This window comes from Pongo abelii, chromosome 4, assembly GCF_028885655.2.
Source record: "Pongo abelii isolate AG06213 chromosome 4, NHGRI_mPonAbe1-v2.0_pri, whole genome shotgun sequence".
NCBI classification, from domain to species: Eukaryota; Metazoa; Chordata; class Mammalia; order Primates; family Hominidae; genus Pongo; species Pongo abelii.
Window position 1 is genome coordinate 169,480,597 of NC_071989.2, and position 26,159 is coordinate 169,506,755.

The 26,159-nt window shown below is 38.3% G+C and overlaps 1 protein-coding gene across 2 annotated transcripts in view; it reads right to left on the minus strand.

Annotated features, from left to right (window-relative positions):
- Window positions 1-26,159, minus strand: part of ATP10B (ATPase phospholipid transporting 10B (putative)) — a 275,470-nt gene that overhangs the window by 139,517 nt on the left and 109,794 nt on the right. For both annotated transcript variants that reach the window (XM_054556179.2, XM_054556180.2), the window contains one exon: window positions 2,328-2,454. The gene's annotated coding sequence lies outside the window, so the exon portion shown is untranslated. The remainder of the gene's footprint in view (window positions 1-2,327; window positions 2,455-26,159) is intronic.

Sequence of the window (26,159 nt, forward strand, 5' to 3'; positions counted from 1 at the left end):
TTCTTAATTGTCCAGGCTATAGATAGGACATCTAGGCAGCTTTCCTTTCCTTTGGACCTTTAGTAAGACAAATGGCTTTGCTGTCCAGCAGTGTGGGTGGGGCTCTGTTGAGCACAGAATCATGTAGAGAAGCCTCTGATGGTGGCAGAAGGCATGTACAGGTTTGGAATCTGTAATATCACAGGGTATAAATTGAGAAGAGAAGTAAAAGGCAAGTTTGAGTTAAATTTATTCTGCCCTTCTGCTATGTTCCTGTGGCACTGAGACTTGTTCTACATCATGATGGAAGAGCTGTCTGTCTAGGGAAAAATCCATCCTGACTCTGATTTTTCTGCACAATGACAACAATGCAAGGTTCTTGAATTATCTCATGGATTAAAGACCCCTTAGAGACTGAGATTCAGACAGTGTATATTGGCACCATGATAGCAAGCAGACAAATGATACACACCAGAGAGCCAGGCAACAGACCTGTGTAGATATGCGAGCTAGTTATGTGACAGATATGGCCTTGCAAATCAGTACAGACAGACAGACCCCTTGGAAAATAGTGTTGAGACCATCAATAACTCATATAGCAATGATAACAAAAACTTGTTTCTACTTCAACACAAAAAATAAATTCTAGGTGCATTAAAGACCTGCCTCATTGACGGATAGGGTGAGGATTAAAACAAAATACAAGAGCATATCCTTATGGTCTTGAGGTAGGGAGAAAACTCTTAAGGCACAGGTATTAATAATGAAAAATTGATAAATCTCACTACATTAAACTTTCTGTGCCCTAAACAACATGGAAAGGTAAACCACAGATTGGGAGGAGATGTTTGTAACATTATTAGATACACAAATTTGAAAAGGAAAAGATAACTCAATAAAAAAATAAAAAATGACACGAACAGGTTATTCACAGAAAAGAAATCCAAATATCTCCAAATCATACAGTTATTTTCAGCTTAACTAGTAATCAGGGACATGTAAATTAAAACAGCAATGAAGTTACTCTGTTATACCATCATCAGACTGGTGAAAAATGAGAAGTCTAATTAAAGTTGAGATTTGGCAAAGATGAGATGCAATGGATACTTTCATAAACAAATTTTTGTGACCATTTTGAGAAGAATTTAGCTTACTTTATTTATTTAATTAATTAATTAATTTATTTTTGAGACAGTGTCTCACTCTGTGGCCCAGGCTGGAGTGCAGTGGTGCGGTTTCGGCTCACTGCAAACTCTGCCTCCTGGGTTCAAGCAATTCTTTGACTCAGCCTCCTGAGTAGCTGGGATTATAGGTGCCTGCCACCACACCTGGCTAATTTTTGTATTTTTAGTTGAGATGGGGTTTCACCATCTTGGCCAGGCTGGTCTTGAACTCCTGACCTCGTGATCCACTCTCCTGGGCCTCCCAAAGTGCTGGGATTACAGACGTGAGCCACCATACCCGGCCAGAATTTAGCTTTATTAAGCCGTGTTGAAAGTGCACATGTTCTTAGACCCAGCATTTTCACATCTATATACATACCTTGAAGCAATTTGCACACATGTGCACAAGGAGACCTTCAGAAATATTAATTACATCATCATTCAGTAAATGTCCATCAAAGAGTAGAATAAAAAAATTGTAACATATTTATAAAATAGAATATCTTATGGCAGTTAAAATTGTAGTATATCTCATGAATACATAGCATATAATAATGTCTTATTAAGGTTTAAGTATTATTTTGCTGTAAGTACTACTCTAAGCACTTTGCATGTCAATATTAATTCATATAACTCTCATAACAACGCTGTGATGGGGGTATTATTATCATCCCCATTTTATAGATGAAGAAAGTAAGAAGCAGAGAAGTTTAAGTATTTAAAGGTCTCATGGCTGTTGGTGGCAGAGTTGGGCTGTGAACCAGCCCATCTACTCCAGAATTGGTGCTTTAACACTATACTTGCCTCATAAAACAAACAGAATGCTAGGAAACAAAATGTAAAGTTGAGCAAAAAGTTCCACTGGGAAGACGATACATATGAGTCTCCATTATCTAGGGTTAGGTTCAGCCACATTTAGCAACTACAAAAACAACAATAATAAGTGGCTTAAACAAGGTAGAGGTTTCTTTATGACATAAAACAAATCTAGAAGTGGTAGTCCAAGACTGATATGGAGGCACCAAGGTCCTGCAGGACCCCGTTTTTCCTGTTCCATCATCCTTAGCTCTGGTTTCCATCATCAAGGTGGTGTCATGAACCAAAGGACTATTGGAGCTACATCCACCTCAGTCATGTTCCACATAGGAAGAGGAAAGAAACAGGGAAGCAAAGCAAAAGATATACCTGTCAGCAGAGTCCCTTTAAGGAGGTTAGCCCAGTGACCTTTGCTGTGCCCCTACAGCCACAAGAAAAGGGGGCATATGTAGTCCTTTAAGCTGGACAAATTGTTCATCAGAATAAATTGCAAGTTCTGTAAGCAAGAAAAGAAAATATTGAGTAGGCAACTAACAGTTCAGTTATAAATGCTATTTATATAAGGTTTAAAACAATGCTACATATTCTTTATGCAAAACTATATTGTTTTGAATTTTACATATACTTATGATAGTAGAAAAACGTGTGGAAATAATACCAAGTTTAGGACAACAGTAATGCTTGGAGAAGGAGAGGAATTGGAGGGGAATACACAACAAACTTCAACGATAGCTCTAACTTTTTACAAAGAAAATCTAAAACAAAAATGATGTAATGTTCAAATTTGATTAGTTGGATAGAAGGCAAAGCCTGGTGTGTCTTTGGGGAGCGTATGTATATCTCCAATTCTCTTCTTCTGTTGTTCAGTTCTCTTTTTCTGCCTCAATTTTCTCTCTTCCTGTAGGAAAAGGTCTGAATCCCTGAGAACTGCCTTCCCTGCTAAAAGTTCAAGCCCTCAGTGAACTTGGGACAGTTTGTTCCAAAGTGAAGCAGTTTTGGAGAGCACCTGCTTTAACGGTGATATATTGGTTGAGGGCTTATCAAATATCACACACTAAGCTAAGCCTTTCACCAATATGAATTTATTTAATCTTCACAAGATCCCTGGTGCTAAAACTATTGTTATTCCCATATTACAGAAGAGGAAACTAGGGCTCAGTAAAGTTAAATATCCTTCCTAAAACCCTACAATTCATGGGAGCATGTTCCAGGTTGGAATCCATATTGTCTGACTTCAGAACTGGGGCCCAAATCTGCCATGCTGTACTGAGACACTTAATTAGCTTTATTAAAGTCCAGTCACACACCCTGCTCCATCTCCTAGTAGACTTCTAGGAAGGGCTCTCTGGTATGTACCCAAATCTAGTCACAAGTGATAAGGCGGGGTGCTGAATCTGGAATGAAAACATAGGTTGGATTTACCCTGTACTTGGTGGGATCTCAGTTGGGGGGCCACAGAGGGCCAGCCAGGCTGAGATTAAGGAGAAAGCAAGCAAGGGGCTAATTGCTCAGAGAGAGGATTTGGTCTAGAAACTAAAGAAATAGGAGGGCTGCTTAAGCGTTTTGTTATTCATGGTCTTGCCTCTGCAGGGCAGAAAGCAGCAATGTACTTGAGGTAGAAACTTTGGCCAGGAATCGGATACATACACTGACGTCCCTAGTGCCATTTCTTTCCCAAATCTAAACTAGGTGACTAGTTTTGGGTACATACCAGAAAGCCCTTCCTAGAAGCCTACTAAGAGATGAAGCAGGGTGTATGACTGGACTTTAATAAAGCTCATTAAGTGTCTCAGTACAGCATGGCAGATTTGGGCCCCATTTCTGAAGTCAGAGAAGTATGGATTCCAACCTGGAACGTTAATCACTCTGCATTCTCCTTGTCTTAGTCCATTTTGTGTTGCTCTAACAATACCATGGTCTCAGAATATCAGAGACTGGGTAATTTATAAAGAAAAGAAGTTTATTTAGCTTATAGTTTTATAGTCTGTGCAGTTCAAGGGCACAGCCCTGCTTTTTGGTGAGAGTTTTTGTGCTGCATCATAACATGGTGAAGATGATCATAGGGGAAGAGTACTCAAACAAAGAGACAAAACCCCAGGGGTGTCCTGGCTTTATAAGAACCCACTCTCATGGGAACTAATCCATTTTTGTGAGAACTAATCCAGTATCATCATAGAAAGAACTCACTCACTACCTTGGGAATGGCACCAAGCCACCCAAGGGGGATCCAATCCCATGGCCCAAACACCTTTCATCAGACCCCACCTCCCATACTGCCACATTGGGTATCAAATTTCAACATGAGTTTCGGTAGGGACAAACCAAACCCTAGTAACCCTCTAGAGTGCTCCTTGTGGACAGGGACTACATCTGGTTCAAGATCTACTACTGTCCCGGCACATAGCACGAACTTGAATGTTGAATAAACAGATGAATAAACAAAGGAATAAGTAAACTCAACAGGATTGAAGTTCGTCAGAGTTCTCTGGACTGGGACTGAACAATTAGCCAATAAATAAAAAAACTGTATTAGGTTGGTGCAAAAGTAACTGGGGTTTTAACCATTAAAAGTAATGGCGGCTGGGCACAGTGGCTCACACCTGCAATCCCAGCACTTTGCGAGGCCGAGACGGGCGGATCACGAGGTCAGGAGATCGAGACCATCCTGGCTAACATGGTGAAACCCCATCTCTACTAAAAATACAGAAAATTAGCCAGGCATGTTGGTGGGCGCCTGTAGTCCCAGCTATTCGGGAGGCTGAGGCAGGAGAATGGCGTGAACCCGGGAGGCGGAGCTTGCAGTGAGCCGAGATCGTGCCACTGCTCTCCAGCCTGGACGACAGAGCAAGACTCCATCTCGGAAAAAAAAAAAAAAAAAAAAAAGTAATGGCAATAACTGCAACTACTTTTGCAACAACCCAATAGTTCCTGGAGGGCAAAGGCCAATGCATGATTTGTGTTTGTATGCCTTGCCTAGCACTGTGTCCATAGCAGTGCTTGCTGAATCGTTGTTGAGTTGAATGGAGATGAGTTATTAAATAAAAACAGAGATTTATAACAGTGGACTGGAATGGCATAGGACATTCAAGAGATCCATATGTAAAGAGCCAGTGACTTGTTTGAACATAATCTCAAAACTCTACTATAAACATTGTTATGCTCATTAGGATAATATTATCCTCATTAGGAAAAGTAAAATAATATGGCCATTATTTGGTCCATTCTATGTGCCAGGTGCTGTTGAGTAGATTATCTCTAATACTTACCATCACTTTGCAAGGGAAGTGTGATTATTACCATTTTCCAGTGAAGAAACTCAGTCCCAGAAGGTTAAGCTGCTTCCTGAAGCTCAGATTATAAAAGACCCAGGCAGGATTTATATGCAGGTCTCTCGGGCCTATCATTCTGCCATCCCATGAAAAACTAACAGAGCTATTATGGTGGTTAGACTTTTTCCTTTCACAAATGGAATTGCAGCATCAACAAACAGCAGGAAAGAAGTTGCATTTCTTCCTTCAGTAAAGATTCTGAAATGTCCTGTAACTCCTCCCAAGGCATTGGTGATTTTATGGCTACTCTGAATTTACTTGAATTGCAACTGCTAACCTAATTGTTTTCTGCTGGCAAATCTAGTGAATGTAATATAAGCCCTTATTTCCCCTTGGTGTGATGTTATGAATTGGTATTATGCTTATGGGAACTCTTTGTATACCATAAAAATACCAACACTAATCATGAAAATAAATGAAGGGGAAAATAACCCCCAAAATATGTGCTTTTGCAACATTTATTAGAAAGCAAAAATGAAACACTGAATGTAAAGTATAATTTATTTTTTTTCTTTTTAAATAGGCTTAAAAAACTAAGTGCAATGGAGTTTAAAATGAAAACACTGGTTTTCTTTCCTGGGAAATATGTCTCTTAACAAGCTTCTTAAGCACTCTTCTTTGCTCCAGGGTCCTCTGGACTGAATTAAAATTAAAGTCAGCTCTCTTACAACTTTTCTTATGAGTCAATATGCCTGAAAGCTTCTTCAATCAGGCATTGGCCAAGAAATCTTGATCCTTGTTGTGTGATATAAAATATTCTTTGCAATTACTAGCTTCTTATTTCAACAATTTCAGCACAGTTTTCTGGAAGATTCTTCCTTTTCTTCTTTTCTGCATTTGCAGCTTTTCCTTGAGTTTATAGCCCTCTCTTCCTGATAAGCTCAAACCTTCCTTTCCTCATGTTGAAAATTCCTTCCTGGACGTTTTACCACATGGGTTCTTAGTTTTTCAAAGAGAAATGTTGCCTTGGTCAGCACTGTAGCTTTGGTAGAGAAGCATATAATTTGCACGCTGCTTACAAAAGTTTGCAATAAAAAATTATTCCCTCCCACAACTAAGCCGATTGCTTTTTCTTATTATTGTTGATTACGTTGGACTGATTTCAATTCCCTCAGTGAATAATTGGCATAAGAGTTGGTTGCAGTAAGTAAGCCTGTTGTAAATACTAGTTGGTCTTGTCATGAAGTATGTGCATATGTGTGTGTGTGTGTATTTATAATAAAAAACAGTTTAAACATGGAAAGTTGCCATCTGGGCCTTCATAGGTTGGAGACTGTGCACACATCTTGCTTTTTTTGAATCACAGGACAGGATGTCAGAACAGCTCGGGGTTCATGGACAAGGGTGCTCTGTCTGTATGGACTGTTAATACATCCTGAACAATGAATATCCATGGGAAATCATGATGATGCTGACTTGATTTATAATATTGATTTTTAGCAAAAAGAAAATAAGGTTTTGAGGTACAAAATAGATTCTGCTAGATATCTAATCCTGCCATGGCAGGGCTAATGCTCTCACTTTTGCCTCATTTAGGCCCCAGACCATTGCCACAAGTGTCACGGCATAAAGGAATAAGTGTGACGTAAAGAGTTCTGAACAGGCTGCTGCAGTGCCCCTCAAGATTTCCAGTGAAGCTTCTGAAAATTAAACTTTTAAATCTCTGTCATTTAGGCCAGTCATTATTATCTTTAAAGTTGCAGATGACTGGGAGACTGATGAGAGGAAAATGTGAGAGGCAGGTGGAAAAGGCTAAGAGGATGGGGCTACTGTGCTTGTCAGCTAAGATGGGCCACAATCAAGCTGATGAGTGGGTTCCAAGTCCAGTCTTGCAGACAAAACATGAAGAAGAGCTAAAAGACAGGACAGATGGCTAAAAAGGCTTCTTTTGACTTTATATTCCCCGATTACAATCCATACAGGGCTGACTGCTCTCTTGGCTCTTGGATTCTATGAGATGCTCCTGATTCCTTTCAATATGCCCTCCCTTAATAAGACAAAATTAAGAAACAACTCCAAAGCTGGCCCTGTCTTGGAACCATTATGCCATTTTGCAAACGATTGGATCCAGACTACCTGGATGCAAATCCTAGCTCAGCTTCTCACTAGCTGTGAGTCTCAACCTCTCAGGATCTCAATTACCTTCTTTGTGTGGGGATAATAATAATATATACCTCTTGGGCTGTGAGGATTCCATGAAATAATATTTTTAAAACATTAGAACAAGTGCTTCGTAGGAAGCATTTGTCATAACTGGCTGTTAATTAAATATATCCAAGCAAACAAACACATTTCAGATAGCCCATGGGTTCTTATGAGTCTATTAATCTGGGTTAAAAATCTCATAATTTGGATTAAAATTTGTGTTTATACTCAGAATGGGATATTATTTCTTTGAAGATTACATTCCCTGGAATACCATCTATACAAAGACTTAGAACCACAAATTAAAGACGAAATAATGAATTTAACTCATTTCCCCTTCTCCCGTCTAAAATCAGGGGAAATTATTATTGAGACTTCACTTTGTATTCATTCATTCATACTGTCATGTGTTCTGCCTATACTCTTCCCACTGGGTTGTTTTTAGCACCACGTGAACAGATCATCCACTCCCTTATGAACTTGGTTGCTACTTTAGCTGCTCCCAAGAATTTGAAATATTCATTCCAGACCAAACAGCCCTTCTGCTGGCAGCAAGCATGTCAAAACACAGTGAAAAAGATTCAGGAATTAAAAAAAAAATAAGGCACAGAAAACAGGACTTGCCATACCAAATGGAGCAAATCTTATTTACAAATGACCTCTAACCTCTGAGATCAGCCCAAATAAAGAAGCATCTGCCATCACTGGGAACATCCAACATTCTTCACCCTGACAAGGGGTCTCCAAAGACTCGATTCCATTTCAATCTAATTGGGTCCTTGCCCTCTCCTGCTTCCCTCCAGCCATGCACAGCAAGCCAAACCATCTTGGGATGGAAAGCCAGCCCAGAGATGAGCGACACCTTGACAGTGGAAGCAGAGGGTGGAGGCAGGGCAGCAGCTCTGCTAATTACAGAACAACCAGGTGCATTGATTTCAGCTTCATACAGAGCATACTGAGATTACTGTCCATGGAATCTCAGACCTTTCACTGATGGCTGTGTTTAGATAGAATTTTCTTTTCACCAAGGCATAGCACACACAGAAATCTTCCAGCGTGAACCATCTAACCTATCTGTGGTTCATCTTAATGGCAGTGACCAAATTTTCTAAGTCACAAATGGACAAGTATGTGTGTGTGAGATGGACAGTGCCTATGTCAAGAGAGATGTCTTGGAAAATCTGGGCTGACTGACTGTTATACCTTTTCATACTTCTACACATTAAATATTCATCAAGCATATACTAAGGTTGAAATGCTGTTGCAGAAGCTGGTGATATGGCATGAACTTGACAAGTGAGACCATTGCCTTCATGAAGCTTACATTTTGGTGGAGGAGATATATAAAGAAAAAATAAACAAGATCATATCAGACTGTGTTTAGTTCTCTGAAGGAATACACAGGGAGAAGAGGAGGAGGATGTAACAGTAGCTAACTATTATGCACCAGGCACAATTCTAAGCATTTTGCTTGTATTAACTCATTTATCTGTCATAATCACCATATCATTTTGGTTATTTTCCCCCACTTGGCAGATGAGGAAATTGAGGCAGAGAGAGTAAGCATAATTTGTCCTCAAATGGCCATGGCAACTTCATCCTTTTAGTTGTTGGTCAAATTTTTTTGTGTCATTCTTATTTCTCTCTCTCCCCTACATTCTCTCTCTTGCTCTCTTTTCCTATATCTAGCCATATACAATTAATCAAGAAATACCATGTTATTTACACTAATGTATAAACAGTCTATTTCTTCTTGCCTCCACTAATACTACCCCGATCCAAGCCACCATTATATCTCCTACCTGATTGCACTTTTATTTTGCCTCCTGAGTCTGTTCTTAAAAAAGCACACGTATGTTCACTGTAGCATGAGTCACAATAGAAAAGACATGGAATCAACTTAAATGCCCATCAATGATAGACTGGATAAAGAAAATGTGGTACATATACAACATGGAATACTGTGCAGCCACAAAAAAGAATGATATTATGTCCTTTGCAGGGACGTGGACGGAGCCATTATCCTTAGCAAAGTAATACAGGAACAGAAAACCAAATCACTGCATGTTCTCATTTGTCAGTGGGAACTCAATGATGAGAACACAAGGGTACAGAGAGGGGAAGAACATACACTGGGGCCTATTGGAGGGTGGAGGATGGGAGGAGGGAGAGGATCACGAAAAATAATGGGTATTAGGCTTAGTACCTGGGTAATGAAATAATCTGTACCACGAACCCCCATGGCACAAGTTTACCTGAGAAGCTATAATTCCTTTTTTTTTTTTTTTTTTTTTAGAGACAGAGTCTCACTCTGTCACCCAGGCTGAAATGCAGCGATGTATATAATCATAGCTCACTGTAACTTTTAACTACAGGTCTCAAGTGATCATCCCACCTCAGTCCCCCAAAGTGCTGGAATTACAGGAAGGGGCCAGTGCACCTGGCCACATCCTTAAAAATATGTCAAGTTGTTTCTCAACTGCACTCAAAACTCTCCATTGGCTTCCTATATATTTGGAGTAAAAGTAAAGTACCATAACTATAATTCTAACTATAATTCCTTTGTATTTGTATCCCTTAGTTACTCTGCAGTTAATACCAACAGCCCTATACATTCTGGCCCCTCCTCTCTTCTCTGATCCTCTAAGTTCTCCTTCTCTCTTGTTCAGTCTGCTCCAGCTATAATGGCCTCCCAGTTGTTGTTAGGGCACACAGGTCATGTGCCCCCTCAAAGACTTCAAACCTGTGATTACTTCTGTCTTGATAGCTGCAAACCTCCCTTGAGCACCTCCTCTGTTTCTTGCTCTTTTTAATGAGAACTTCCTTGACCATCCTATTTAAAACTGTAAGTTCCCTCCACTCTGAGAGCCTTTGTCCTCCTTCCTTGCATTTTTTTATTCAAAGCATTTATCATCTGATGTAATATATATATTTACATTTTTTGTTTGCTTATTGCCATTTCTTTCCACTACTGGCATGTAAAGTATATGAAAACAGGGACTTTTGTCTGTTTTGTTCATTGCTTTTTCCAGAAAGCCTAGAATAGTTCCTTGTATGTAGCAGACACTAAATAAATATCTGTTGAATTAATGAATTACAGAAGAAGACCTATTCCTCTGACTTAAAAAAGTTTAAGATTAAAAAAGATGATGATGTCTGATTTAGGAAAGAAACAGGAGAAAGAATGACTGCAAAATAGATGAAGAAAGGAGGATATACTTACAGGGGAAGAACAATTTGAAGAGATGGCAGTCATAAAAATAACCTGAACATACGGAAAGCAAAATCTTTGGTTGAGTTCACTTAAGTTCTGTCTTCACCGATTACCCTGCTTTACTCACTAAGAATGTCTGTGACTTGGGGAAAACTACCTTCTTCACTCTAGATCTTACAGTAAAATAAGGGCAGTGCATGAATGTTTCATCATCTTACCCAGCTCTAATTTTCTGGATACATCACAGGCTTACAATGGGATTCTTTTTTTTTTTTTTTTTCTTGCTCTGTTGCCCAGGCTGGAGTGCAGTGGCGTGATCTCGGCTCACTGCAAGCTCCGCCTCCCGGGTTCATGCCATTCTTCTGCCTCAGCCTCCCAAGTAGCTGGAACTACAGGCTCCCGCCACCACACCCGGCTAATTTTTGTATTTTTAGTAGAGACGGGGATTTCACCGTGTTAGCCAGGATGGTCTCGATCTCCTGACCTCATGATCTGCCCGCCTCGGCCTCCCAAAGTGCTGGGATTACAGACATGAGCCACCGCGCCTGGCCTACTATGGGATTCTTAGGTAGAAGATGCACTAGCCTGTTGCCATTGATTATTCTGAATGCTACATTGGTGGGAAGAAATGGAGGGAAGGAAATGGCAAAATCTGTGACTCAGATTTTTTAATAATCTGGAAACCGAGGCCCTGAACCGAATTTTTTTGTTTTTTTCTTCTTGATTATAGTTCTGTAAAGAGAATGATGTGTAGTCAGGGAGGAGTATGGGAGTAGGAGAAGGCATTTTTGGGGAGAATAAACATGGAAGGCTAATCTCAATCATGGAATATGAGTCTGGGGAAGGTGAGCCTTTTCCCAAACCACAGAACAATTCTAGGAAGCATCAGGAGAGCCACTGAGAGACGCTCGAGCCTAACTCAGGGTGGTGCAAGTTCCATGGCGTCACTAAGACGTTGCTTCATAATATGGTCAATGTCACTCTGGGGTGCTTCAGACCTTTTCTCTGCATGATGAGTTTATTGTTTGCACACACCAGGGATAAGCACAGGGTTTTTCTTAGGAAAGTTGCCTGGCATGCAAGCCCAGCCATGTAGGCCCAGAAGAGAAGCCCAGACAAGACTATTGTGTAACCAAGGTGAAACAGGCCCAGGCATCAGCAACGGCCTGAGTATTTTTGGAAAACACATTTTCATCTTCAATTTACACCAGACTTGGAGTGGAGCTAAGTCATTACAAAGTGTTAGTCCTGTTCATCCCAGCCCTAGACAGCTAGCTTTGTTAAACAGATGCCATCAGTGCTGTCTCTAGGAGGCAGAATATCCCAAGACTGCTGCAAGAATCTGGTTCCCTTAAATTTGGCATTTCCTTATTCACAGCACACTGAAGTGACATCTTCCTGTCCTGAGAGAAGATAGAGAGTTGAAAAACGAAATAAAGAGAGAGCAAGGCGGTGGGGGAAGAAGGGGATGAGGAAGTAGTAGGTAGGAGAGGAGGAGGAGGAGAGATGAAGAAGAGAAGGCTGCAAGTGTGAGCTCTGATTTATTGGGTACTATGAAAGGAAAATATCTTGGGCCCTTTCAAGCTGGAAACTGCTCAGGGCAAATCTGCCTCCCATTCTATCAAACTCATCCCTCTGCTCACAGAGATAGATCCATATTCTGATTGCCTCCTTTGGAAAGGCTTATCAGAAACTCGAAAGAGTGCAACCATTTGTCTCTCACCTACCTGTGACCTGGAAGCCCCCGGGGGTGGGGTGGGAGCTTTGCTTTGAATTGTCCTCAGCTTTCCGGAAGGAACTAATGTACTTCTTACATATATTGATTGATGTCTCAGGTCTCCCAAAAATGTGTAAAACCAAGCTGTGCCCTGACCGCCTTGGGCACATGTCATCAGGACTTTCTGAGGCTGTATCACGGGTGAGTCCTCAACCTTGGCAAAATAAACTTTCCAGATTAACTGAGACCTGTCTTAGATTTTCTGAGTTTACAGTACCTGCTACATATTAGTATTATATTGGACATTGTACACTGAAAACATGAACGCCGATCCCTACAAACACCACAAGAGATAGGCACCTCTATCATCATTTTCCACAGGAGAAAACTGAGACTTAGAGGCATAAGCGAATGGCTGAGGCCACACAGGCATAAGTGGTAGAGCCTACACAGGCCTGCCTGGTTCCGAAGCACACGCATTTCCCAATATGCTTTGCGAAAACAAAGGTAAAGAAGGTCAGGAAGAATATAGATGCAGGGCTCGGTGTGGTAAAGAAGTTAACCTTGCCCAAGGAAGGTCTGGCCTTTGTCCTTGGCTTCTGGTCATCTCTAAGCCCTTGGAATGTTATTCCTGAGGGTGTTTTCATTTTTATTTGCCTGGCGTGTTGGGTCCTGCCAAATAGTTTAACAATGTTTTTTTAGGGTGGGAACTTTGGATCCCACAGTATCAGCTCAACTTCCGGGGGTGTTGGAGACTGAAATCAGCTATGTGGGCATACAACCCATAAAGGAAAATTAAAAAAAACCTCAGGATCCCAAACTCCTTATGCCAAAAGGAAGGTTAAATCTACAGCCTGAGTCATGCAACACCCTCTTCCAAATGAGTAGCTGTTACTAGCATTATGCATTAGCCAGACCACCAGGAAGGGTAAAAGGCCTCAGGCATCTCCGAGTGTGACTGCCTCCACAGATCATTCATAGGTAAATTATTTTTTGGCCTCTTGTGAACAAGGACATACCAATCGTAACTTTAGGTCTACAATCTAAGTCTTGCTCCTAAAACTAAAATCTGTTTGGTTTCACACTGATAAAGTCATTACAAGCTTATCTTCCCAGGTGTAGAAGAAAGACAAGTGATCAGTCAGCTCTCTACCTACCCAGAGAAGTCTATGTAATTGAATCTTCCTTTACTTTTTTTTTTTTTCTTTTCAAACATTCACCTTATCTTATTTAAAATGTAGATTTACTGGGCACTAACTAAAGTCTCACAAGAATGTAACCATTCACCTTACTGCCTACCGTCTCTTCTTCTTGGATGCCTTCCCCTCTTTAAGGAAATGTGTAAATACTAAACTGCCTGAAAACCTATTTGGAAAAATAGTCACAGACATGTGTGTGGCCTGAGTTTTTCCCAGATACACCCTGAAGCTGGCTTAACAAACCTCGATTGATTGAGATCTTTGCTTTAGTCACTTATTTCAATTATCTAACTATATGTATGTGATAGAGCCCCAATACAAACTCTGGATACCACGGCTCAGGGGAGCTTCTCCGGGGGGCAACACTGTGTATGTTGTCTCACACTGATGCCAGGGAAATAACACTACCCATGGCTCCATGGGAAGAGGACAGTGGGAACTCTGCATTTGGGCCTTCCTGGCTTCTGCCTAATGTGTCTCTTCTCTTGGCTGATTTTAATTGGTGCCCTTTCCATATAATAAGACCTAACCATGAGAATAACAGCTTTCAGTGAGTTCTGTGAGTCCTGATGGTGAATTTTTCACACCTTTGGCCTTGGGAAACCCTAAGACTTGCAATTGTTGTCAGACCTTAGGGTGGTCTTATGGACTTGGCTCCCACTAATTTCACTGTTTCATGGAACCCTTTTGCTGGCTGCTTTGTTCTCTCAGAATGTATTGTTTTCTTCTCTTTTGTTTGAGTAACAAGCCCCTGGAATGAGCCACTACCTCACTGGGCTGGGCCAGCAGGAAATTGGGTATGTGGGGCAAGCCCAGGAAAATGAAAATCAAGCAAGGCCTGGGAATGGTGGTTTGTTGCTAACGAGGGGAGTGTCTGGACATGGCAGCCACAGAGCTCCCTGATCCTTGTCTCAGCTCTGCTGCTGATTTGCTGAATAACTTTGGGGAACAGAGGCTAAATCTCTCGTGGCCTCAGTTTGCACATCTGCAATATAAAGATACTGAATAATTACATTATCGTTAGGCCCCTTAGGGCTTCAGATTTTCTGGGATTTCATAATCTGACAGCATGGAATGATTAAAAACTCTCTGGAAGCTTATAATAAAAGGGAGAAGTTTATTTTTCCATTTCTGGATATTCTTGGTGGGCTGTGCCACTTGGTTGATCAGAGCACAGCACTAATGCTTATTGCTAGCACATATCTGAGCTCCACAGAGGGCAGTTCATGACACAATTTCTTCTGTCCTCTTGCCTTTCTTTCTTTTCTCCTTTCCAATGACTACTGTGTTCCACCTTTGTGTCAGCTGCTGCACTAGCTAACAAGGATTACAAAGATGATTATGACAGATGCCTGCCCCTCTGCCCTAAAGGGGCTTGTAATGGGGTAGGGAATTGAGTCATGGAAGCAGCTAAATAGACCAAACAAAACAAAGGCTAACTAAATCAGAGTAACGGTACAAGCAAAGATTGAAGGAGTAAACGAATTCAGGAGGTGACAATGGTAGTGGCAGTAGCAAGGGCCTACGAGGAGGTTTTATTGGACTCGAAACATGAATTTCAACAGGTAGAGATAGGTCAAAAGGTCTTTCCAAGAGGAGAAAATGGAAAGAAGAAAGGCACAGAGATTTGAAGTATAAAGAGTGTTTGGGGAATGGCCCATAGTGAGCAGGTGGGTTGTAGAGTGAGGTGGGGAGATGGTGGGAACACGAGAGATAGTGAGAAGTAAGGCTGAAGAGAGTAATCAGAGCCCGGACAGCCTTGTCTGTCAAGTCAAGGCATTTTAATCTTACTCGATAGCAATGAAGAGATTTTTGAAGAAGGAAGGATGTCTATGAAGCTATACTTTCTTCATTCTTGTTTCTTGGAAGCTGGGGTTCCTTGAATCACTGACGATAACAGTCATGCTAACAGCAATAATATAAAAGCCCATACTGTGCAACTGTAGATTCTTCTTCCAAGCACCATCACTTAAAAACAGTTTTTAACCACAGATTTAAGCTAGCTAACTGTTAGGCACTATGCACGATGATTTATATAAATGATATAATGCTGACAAAGCCCACAGTGAGTTTACCTATTCTTGTTCTACAGATGTGGAGAGTGCAGCTCAAAGAAGGTAAGGCGTCTGCAGGGCCCCACAGCCATGGGCATCAGGACCAGGGCTCTACCTTGCTGATGAGACTCAAGTCTGTGTTCTCAACTTTCATACCTGCTACTTGCTATCTCATTTCATTGTTACCCAGAATGGAATGATATTTCTCTTCTTCAGATGAGGAACCTGAGGCAAATAAAGATTAAGTCATAAGTCTGAGGCTACACAATCAGGAATTCATTGGCCTCCTAATGTGCTTCCCCCCCACCCCACTTGATGGGAGTTGTTAACGATGCATACTAGACACAGCAAGTACAGCTGCTATATATGCTTAGGGCTGAATGAGATGCTGGGAAAAATCAATATTTTTCTGTTGTTGGACTGGATGACTGAGTACAAAAAGCGTTTTTCTTTTGCATGTGCACACTGCCCACAAAGTAGCTTCTTTGAAATTGTCCTGCTGCTCTTCTAGTAGCCCCTCTGGCCCCCTTGTATATTCTAGACACTCTCCAGGGTGTCTATCCAGTTAGTACCCCTCTTCTGAAAACTGCACCTTTCCAGCCCCAGCACCATGTTTCCATATATGACCCGCCCCTGTGGACATGGTTAAATTTTAATGCATCCTCAAATCAGATAAGACAATTGAATTCTCTCCAGACCCAGAGTTGGTGGGAAGTCACTTTACTGGCAGAACGCTTGGGAAAAGGACCTTGAGCCTCTGCTGCTGAGGCCCCTGGAACTGTCCTGGCCCCTGTCCTTTCTGAAACCTGGTTCAGCCATTCTCTGGGTTCTCTGTAAGACCCCATTAACCTTCCCATAATGCCTTCCTACCCCCTTTTCTCTAGTTGGATACATAAACTATTTAACCAAGAAAATAGTTTTGATTACAGAATCTATGGGGAAGATGTAGAAACTGCTTTTTTATTCAACAGTAGTTTCTCTCATTATGATTTTCAGTTTATTTTAAATATTAAAAGTCTTAAACCCAGGAAAGCTACCAAGATGAGTCAGCCTTGTTTGCAGTTTGTGAGAAAAGATGGGGAATTAAAATGCTTCTGATGTGTTTAAGCTCAGAGCTACCATGTGGTCCTGACCCAATCTTCTGTCATAATGATCAGCCATGCTGTACCTAGGCTAATCCTCTGCTGGTGAATTTGGTTCTGCACAGGGGATACTCTCTGGCAAGTGAACAGTTACCTGCTCCTAATGGCTTTGCAAGTGTTTGACTGGGAGTAAGGTTATATTAAGACAGTCTTTCATGGGCATGAGGCAATGGCTTTCTGAATTCGAACCCCTAATATCTAGATGTAGAATCTGGTCAAGTAGTCAGGTGAGTTGTGTGGAGAATGGGAATTGTATGGAGAATGGGAGTTTCATGGAGTGAGTTCTCTGTTTTTGCTGGTTTTGGCCTGGGTGCCAGTGCAGTTGGTTAAGAGTAGGGGTACTGGTGGAAAAATGTCTGTCTTTATGATATGAATAACCAGGGAACTAAGTCTGGGGACCATACTCACTATAGAAAGAAGGGGGAAGATCCAGAAAGGTTACTCCAAATTCTGTCGGCCCTCATCTTTGCTTGACCCTGAACTGTCTATGCACGGAGGAGGCTCAAAGATGAACTAAAAACAAACAAATATTTGAGCTAAGATGGGAGCCACTGCCCACCCAAAAACAGTTCAGTTCTAATCAAGTTAAGTGCCTGCTAAAAGAAAAAACCTACAGTCTTTATAGGAAAATGTCAGGATCCAGCGTCTCCATATTTCACCTTCATTATATCGAGGATGTTGAACAGGTAAGATCCCCAAAAATGTGACCAATTCCCAAAGGAAAAGACCATTAACTCAGGCCAATACAAAATAATGACCTAGATATTGGAATTAACGACATGAAATTTAAAGGAAATATTATAAATACCCTCAATGATGTAAAGGATAATGTGCTTATTTACAATGAATGAAAAGATTAAAAATATCAGCAGAGATGGGGAAAAATGAAAAAGAACCAGATTAACCTTGGAGCCCCAAATAAAATATCTGAAATTTAAAAATTCACTGGACAGATTTAACAGGAGAATGGAAATGACGAGGAAAGAGTTAGTAAATCTGAAGATACAGCAATAAGATTATCTATTTTTGCTTTTGTTGGTTGTGCTTTTGAAATCTTAACCATAAAATTGTTGCCTTGACCAATGTCCTGAGGTGTTTTTCCTATGTTTTCTTCTAGTAGTTTTATAGTTTCAGCTCTTACATTTAAGTCTTTAATCTGTTTTAAGTAGATTTTTTGAATATGGTGAGAGATGAGAGTCTAGTTTCATTCTTCTGCATATGGATATGCAGTTTTCCAGACTTGATTTATTGAACAGGCTATGTTTTCCCAGTGTAAGTTCTTGGCAACGTTGTCAAGTCAGTTGGTTGTAAATATGCTGATTTATTTCTGGGTTCTCTATTTTGTTCCATTGGTCTATGTGGCTGTTTTTATACCAATACCTGCTATTTCAGTTACTATAGCTTTGTAGTATATTTTGAAGTCAGGTAGTGTGATGCCTCTAGCTGTATTCATTTTGCTCAGAATTTCTTTGGCTACTTGGGGCCTTCTGTGGTTTCATAAGAATTTTTGGATTTTTCTTTCTATTTCTGTGAAGAATGTCATTGTTTTTGTTTTGTTTTCAGAGACGGGGTCTTGCTCTGTTGCCCGTGCTACAGTGCAGTGGCACAATCATAACTCACTGCATCCTTGAACTCCTGAGGCTCAAGTGATCCTCCTACCTTAGCCTCCCAAAGTTCTTAAATTACAGATGTGAGCAAGATTGGTATTTTGATAGGTATTGTATTAAATATGTAGATTGCTTTGGGTATTATGGGTATTTTAACAATATTACTTTTTTTGATCCATGAACAGGGACTATCCTTTCATGTTTTTGTATCTGCTGCAATTTCTTTCAACTGTGTTTTGTAGTTTTCATTGTAGAGATTTTCACTGCTTGGTTAAATTAATTTCTATGTCTTTTTTATTGTGTAGTTATTGCAAATGAGATTGCTTTCTTGATTTCTTTTTTAGTTGGTTTGTTATCAATGTATGATGTCAAGAATAGAGAGTGAATAAGCAATGCCACAGGAACCTGTTAGATCATATAAAATAGTCTAATATATATGTTATTGAAGTTCCAGAATGAAAGAAATGAAAGGAGTCTAAAAAAATGTAAAGAAATAATGACACAAAACTTCCCAAATTTGACAAAAGATACAAATTACAGATTCAAGATGTAAAATAAATCACAAGCAGAATAAATATAAAAATGGCCATAGGCACATAGATGTGCCAATGACCATAAAAAGCTAAAGAAAAAAGCATATATGCTACACATATATGCTACATATATATGCTACACATATATGCTACATATATATGCTACACATATATGCTACATATATATGCTACACATATATGCTACATATATATGCTACACATATATGCTACATATATATGCTACACATATATGCTACACATATATGCTACATATATATGCTACACATATATGCTACACATATATGCTACACATATATGCTACATATATGCTACACATATATGCTACACATATATGTTACATATATATGCTACACATATATGTTACACATATGTTACATATATGTTACACATATATGTTACATATATACATCACACATATATTACACATGTGTTACACATATATGTAACAGTGATTTGAATAAGGGTGAGAAATGATTAGAACAACATATTTAAAGAGCCAAAGAAAAAAAATCAACTCAGAATTATATAAGCAACAAAAATAATTATTTAAGAATGAAGGCCAGGCATGGTGGCTCATGCCTGTAATCCCAGCACTTTTGGAGGCCAAGGAGGTAAGATCATGAGGTCAAGAGATCAAGACCATCCTGGACAACACGGTGAAACCCCATCTCTACTAAAAACACAAAAATTAGATGGGCACCACTGGTGGTGCATGCCTGTAGTCCCAGCTACTCAGGAGGCTGAGGCAGGAGAATCACTTGAACCTGGGAGGTGGAGGTTGCTGTGAGCCGAGATCCCATGTCACTGTGCTCCAGGCTGGTGACAGAGCGAGACTCCATCTCAAAAAAAAAAATAAATAAATAAAAATAAGGAATGAAGGCAAAATATACATTGTTACATTAAAAAACAACTATGGAATTTGTTACCTATACTGTAGTGCATCGGACCTGCACTACAAGAAATGTTAAGGAATCTTCTTCAGGCTATAGCAGAAGTGATACCAGATGGAAACTCTTTATTCCCAGAAAGGAAATAAAGAGCACTAGAAGTGGTAAATATCTATTTAAATGTAAAAGAGACTTTTTTTGTGTGCGTTAAAAAATTAGTTTATAGTACATGTGCCTATTTAAAACAACATTACCTTCTGGGGGTTTTTATGTAAGTAAATGTAATACATGTAACAATAGAACAAAGTATGGAAGAGAATAAATAAATTTATATGATTGCAAAGCTTTATGTAAAGTGGTACATATAAACCCTAAGTAGACTATTAAAAGTTAAGAGTTTATATTAATTTATAAGATTCATAACCTAATACAACCACTGAAAAAAATGTGAAAACTGTAGCTTAAAAAGTCAAGATAAAAATTAAAACAAAACTTTAAAAATTATTAACATGATCCAAAAATTTTAGGAAAAGAGGAACAACAACTACTCAATAAAAACACAACAAAAGAACACACTGAAACAGACGGGTCAAGTTGAAAGTAAATAACAAAATAGTAGACTAAGACGTAACTATATTAAAATTACATTAACTATTGAGGAAGTAAACACTTCAGTTAAAAAGCAGAAATTGTCAGAATGTATAAAAATTAATGAATTAAAAATAAGTAAGAATATGGTAGAAGAGTTCAGCTGCTTGTTTATTTATGCAAACAATGTTATCAGGTTAAAATAATAGGTTATAAGATGGTATTTGTAAGCCTCATAGTAACCTCAAATTTAAAAAGATACAATGGGTACACAAAAAATAAAAAGCAAGAAACTAAATCATATCACCAGAGAAAATCATCTTTATTAAAGGAAGACAGGAAAGAAAGTAGGAAGAGAAGATTAAAAAAAAGAAACACCAGAAAACAAATAACAAAATGGGAGGGGTAAGTCCTTACTTATCAAGAATAGCACTGAATGTAAATGGACTAAAATCTCTAATCAAATAACATACAGTGCCTGAATGGACTAAAAAAAAAAATTATCTGTTGCCTACAAGAAACATGCCTCACTTATAAAGATACATATAGATTGAAAATAAAGAGATGAAAAAAGATGTTTCATGCCAATGGAAACTAGAAAAGAGCAAGAATATCTATACTCACGTCAGACAAAATAGATTTCAAGACAAAAACTATAAGAGACAATGAAAGTCACTATATAACGATAAAGGGGTCAATTTAGCAGAATGATATAACAATTGTAAATCTATATGCACCCAACACTGGAGCACACAGATATATAAAGAAAATATTATTAGAGCTAAAGAGAGAGATAGACCCCAATACAATAATATCTGGAGACTTCAATACTTCACTTTTAGCATTGGACAGATCTTCCAGACAGAAAATCAACAAAAAAAATCAGACTTAATCTGCATTACAGACCAAATGGATCTACTAGATAATCACAGAACATTTCATCCAATAACTACCGAATATACATTATTTTCCTTAGCACATGGATCATTCTCAAGGATAAACCATATGTTAGGTCACAAAACAAGTCTTAAAATATGCAAAAAATTGAAATAATATCAAGCATCTTCTCTGACCACAATGGAATAAAACTAGAAATCAATATAAAGAGAAATTTTGGAAACTATGCAAACACAGGGAAATTAAACAATGTGCTCCTGAATGACCAGTGGGTAAATAAAGAAATTAAGGAAATTAAAAAAAATTCTTGAAACAAATGATAATGGAAACACAACATACCAAAACCGATGGGATATAGCAAAAGGATTACTAAGAGGGAAGTTTATAACTATAGAGTGCCTATAAAGAGGAAAAACTTCAAGTAAACAATCTAATGATGCATCTTAAAGCACTAGAGAAGCAAGAGCAAACCAAACCCAAAATTAGTTGAAGAAAAGAAATAAAGATCAGAGCAGAAATAAATGAATTAGAAAGAATACAAAAGGCAATGAAACAAAAAGTTGGTTTTTTGAAAAGTTAAACAAAATGGAAAAACCTTTAGCCAGACTAAGAAAAAAAGAGAAGATCCAGATAAAATAATAAATGAAAAGGGAGACATTACAACTGTTACAGAAATTCAAAGGATCGTTAGTGGCTGCTATGAGCAAAGGTATGATGATAAATGGGAAAATCTAGAGGAAATGAGCAAATTTCTAGACATATACAACCTACCAAGATTGAACCAGAAAGAAATATAAAATCTGAACAGACCAATAACAGGTAATAAGATCAAAGCCATAATAAAAAGTCTACTAGTAGGCCAGGCATGTTGGCTCACGCCTGTAATCCCAGCACTTTGGGAGGCCAAGGCAGGAGGATCATGAGGTCAGGAGTTCGAGACCAGCCTGACCAATATGGTGAAACCCCATCTCTACTAAAAATACAAAAATTAGACAGGCGTGGTGGCGTACACCTGTAGTCCGAGCTACTTGGGAGGCTGAGGCAGAAGAATCTCTTGAACCTGGGGGGCAGAGGTTGCAGTGAGCCGAGATCGCACCACTGCGCTCTAGCCTGGGTGACAGAGTGACACTACAGCTCAAAAGCAAAAAAAGTCTACTAGTAAAGAAAATCCTGGGACCTGATGGCTTCACTGCTGAATTTTACCAAACATTTAAAGAAGAACTAATACCAATCCTGATCACATTACTCTGAAAATAGAGATGGGAATACCTCCTAACTCATTCTATGAGGCCAATATTATGCTGATACAAAAACCAGACAAAGACATATCAAAAGAAGAAACTACAGGCCAATATCTCTGATGAATATTGATGCAAAATCCTCGACAAAGTACCAGCAAACCAAATTCAACAATACATTAAAAAGATAATTCATCATGACCAAGTGGGATTTATCCCTGGGATGCAAGGATGGGTCAACAACACAAATCAATCGATGTGATACATCATACCAACAGAATGAAGGATAAAAATGACATAATCATGTTATTTGGTGATGAAAAGTATTTGACAAAATTCAACATCTATTTATGACAAAAGCCCTAAAAATTGTGTATAGAGGGAACATACCTCAACATAATAAAAGCCATATATGACAGACCCTCAACTAGTGTCATATTGAGTAGGGAAAAACTGAAAGCCTTTCCTCCAAGATATGGAACATGACAAGGATGCTCACTTTCAAGACTGTTATTCAACACAGTACTGGAAGTCCTAGCTAGAGCAATCAGACCAGAGAAAGCAATAAAGGACATCCAAACTGGAATGGAAGAAGCTAAATTACTTTGTTTGAAGATATGATCTTATATTTGGAAAAACCTAAAGGCTCCATAAAAAACTCTTAGAACTGATAAACAAATTCAGTAAAGTTGCAGGATACAAAAATCAACATAAAAAAATCAGTAGCATTTCTATATGACAAAACTGAACAATCTGAAAAAGAAATAAAAAATCCTATTTATAATAGCCACAAATAAAATGAAATATCTAGGAATTAACCAAAGATGTAGGTTGGCTATATTAATATGAGAAAAAAGAAGAGGCATTTTATGATATTAAAAGGATCAATCATTAGGAAGACAGAACAATCGTAAATGTGTATGTACCTAATAAGAGACCTTAAAAATATGTAAAGCAAACAATTAAAAAATTAATGGGGAGACAGACAATCCCAGAATTATAGTTGGTTATCTAATACCTTTCGGCAATTGGTAGAAGTAGACAAAAAAACTAGTAAAGATGTAGAAGATTTGAACGTTACTATCAACCTTTATCTTATTGACATTTGTAGACATATAACCGAACAACCCCAGCAGGCACAGTTTTTTCAAGGATACATGCTTATAAGGATATGTTAGGACAAAAAAATCAATAAATCTAAAAAGCCTGAAATTATGCAGAGTATGCTTTCTGACAACATAGAATTAGGTTAAAAATTAATAGCAATAAGGTATCCATAAAAGTCTTAAGTATTTGAAAATTAAACAATCTACTTCTAAATAATTTTGGATGAATGAAGAAATAGGGAAAAACATTTTGAAGTGAATGATAATTAAAATAAACATCAAAATTTGTGAGATTCAGCTAAATGAGTGTTTGAGAAATAATTATAGCTTTCATGCTTATCCTGGAAACAGAAAAAGTTGTGAAAAACTCAAGGATCTAGGTTTCCCTCTTATGAATTAGAAAAACATCAAATTAAACCCAACATAATAAAAGGAAAAAGACAATAAATATAAGTTTAAAAATCGAAGAATAAGAAATGGAGATAAAACAGAAAATGATCAATAAAATCAAAATCTTGTTTTAAAATTGATACGCCACTATTTAATTTCTCAAAAAGGTAGAAGAAATAAAATACTGATATCGCCAAGCACTATCTATTCTACAATCATGAAAGGATAATAAAGGAACATTATGAACAACTTTATGCAATAAATTTGACAACTGAAAATGAACAAATCCTTTGAAAAATATAAATGATCAAAACAGACTGAAGAAGAAACAACAAAAAAAATCCCAAATAATCCTTTGTTAATTAAAAATTTGAATTGAAAACAGAGACCTTTCAAAGAAGAACCAGGCACACAGATGGCTTCACTGGTGAATTTCATGTAACATTTAAGGTAAAATAAGATGAATTTAACATAAACTCCTTTAGGAAATAAAAGAGAAGGGAATCTTTTTCAAATAATGTTATAAGCCCAGTATTACCAGACAAACACATCACAGGAAAAGGAAACTCTATAGCAATGTACCCCACGAATGTAGGTTAAGAATTCTTAACAAAATATTGGCAAATCAAATCTAGTAGGATGTATTCCAGGAAATCAAGGTTGGATTTAACATCCAAAAATCAATGAGTTTAACTCATCATATTAATAAAGCAAAGGAGAAACCCCATGTGATCATTTCAGTGGACGCAGAAAAAATATTCTATGAAATTCAACTTCCATTTATGGTAAAATCTTCAGCAAACTAAGAATGGATGGGATTTTCCACAACCCAATAAGGATATCTACACAGAACTTTATATCTATATTCGATGGTGAGAGGCTGGATGTTTTTCTTTAAGGTCAGGAACAAGGCAAGGATGTCTACTCTCGGAATTTTTATTCAACATTAGATTAGGGTAGCCAGGCAGTGCAATAAGGCAGACAAACAAACAACAGTCATATAGATTTAAAAGATGTAAAATTATCTTTACTTGCATACAACATGATAATATATGCTAGAAAATCCTAAAAGATAGAATAAGTGAGATAAAAAAGTTGCAGAATACGAAGTCAGTATGTAAAAGTCAATTGCATTTCTATATATGAGCAATGGGCAATTGAAAAATAAAATTGAAATAACTCATTAAAACTCCATAAAATTACTAAAGAACAAATGTAGTAAAAATATGCAAGGTCTGTGCACTGACAACATGAAAATGATCCTGCCATTCCATCCACTCACAGAGACCATGCCCTGGAGGGAACATAGGTGAGAGATATGAATGGCTCTGATTCCTTCAATCCTCAAGCATCTAGCCCCACTGAAAGGGATTCTGGTGTTTATGGATATTCATTTTATATCCATAAGCATTTATATCCATAAACATTTTATATTCATTTCCTGTTTTTTGTTTTTGTTTTTTAAAATTGTATTTTATTATTTTATTTTTAGAGACAGAGTCTTGATATGTTGCCCAGGCTAGATTCCAGCTCCTGGGCTCACGTGATCCTACTGCCTCAGTCTTCTAAGTAGCTGGGTCTACAGGCACAGGCCATTGTGCCCAACATTCTTTTCCTTTTTAAAAAAATAAATACTGAATAAATAAATAAGTGAGGAAGAAGGGGAGCTAATGGAAATCATCACTAAGCAAACACCATAGTCACCATAGTAATAACTGTTGCAGACAAGACCCATTAATAAATGCTAAAGTGGGAACACGTATACAGGTAGGATATCCACTTTTAACAGCATTGTCCCCAGAGGCAATCCAGTTTTAACTATCTGGGTTTGTGAAAAATAAAATCATGCATATATTGTATTTAATAGATAATTTAAAGGATATTCAAAATTAATTTTGACCAACAATAATTTTCATTTAGGGTCCACTGTCAAAGCTAATTTCTGTATATACTATAACTTCATTGAACTTCAGGAGAACTCACAAAACAGTTTGTAAAGCATTTTGTGCTTAGAGACCTCTAGTAGGGAACTTACTACCTCACAAAGCATTCCATTCCATTTTGGACCACTGAAATTGTCAACTCTCCAAATGTGGGGTTAGCTTGCTATAACCTCTGCTTATCGGCCCTGGCT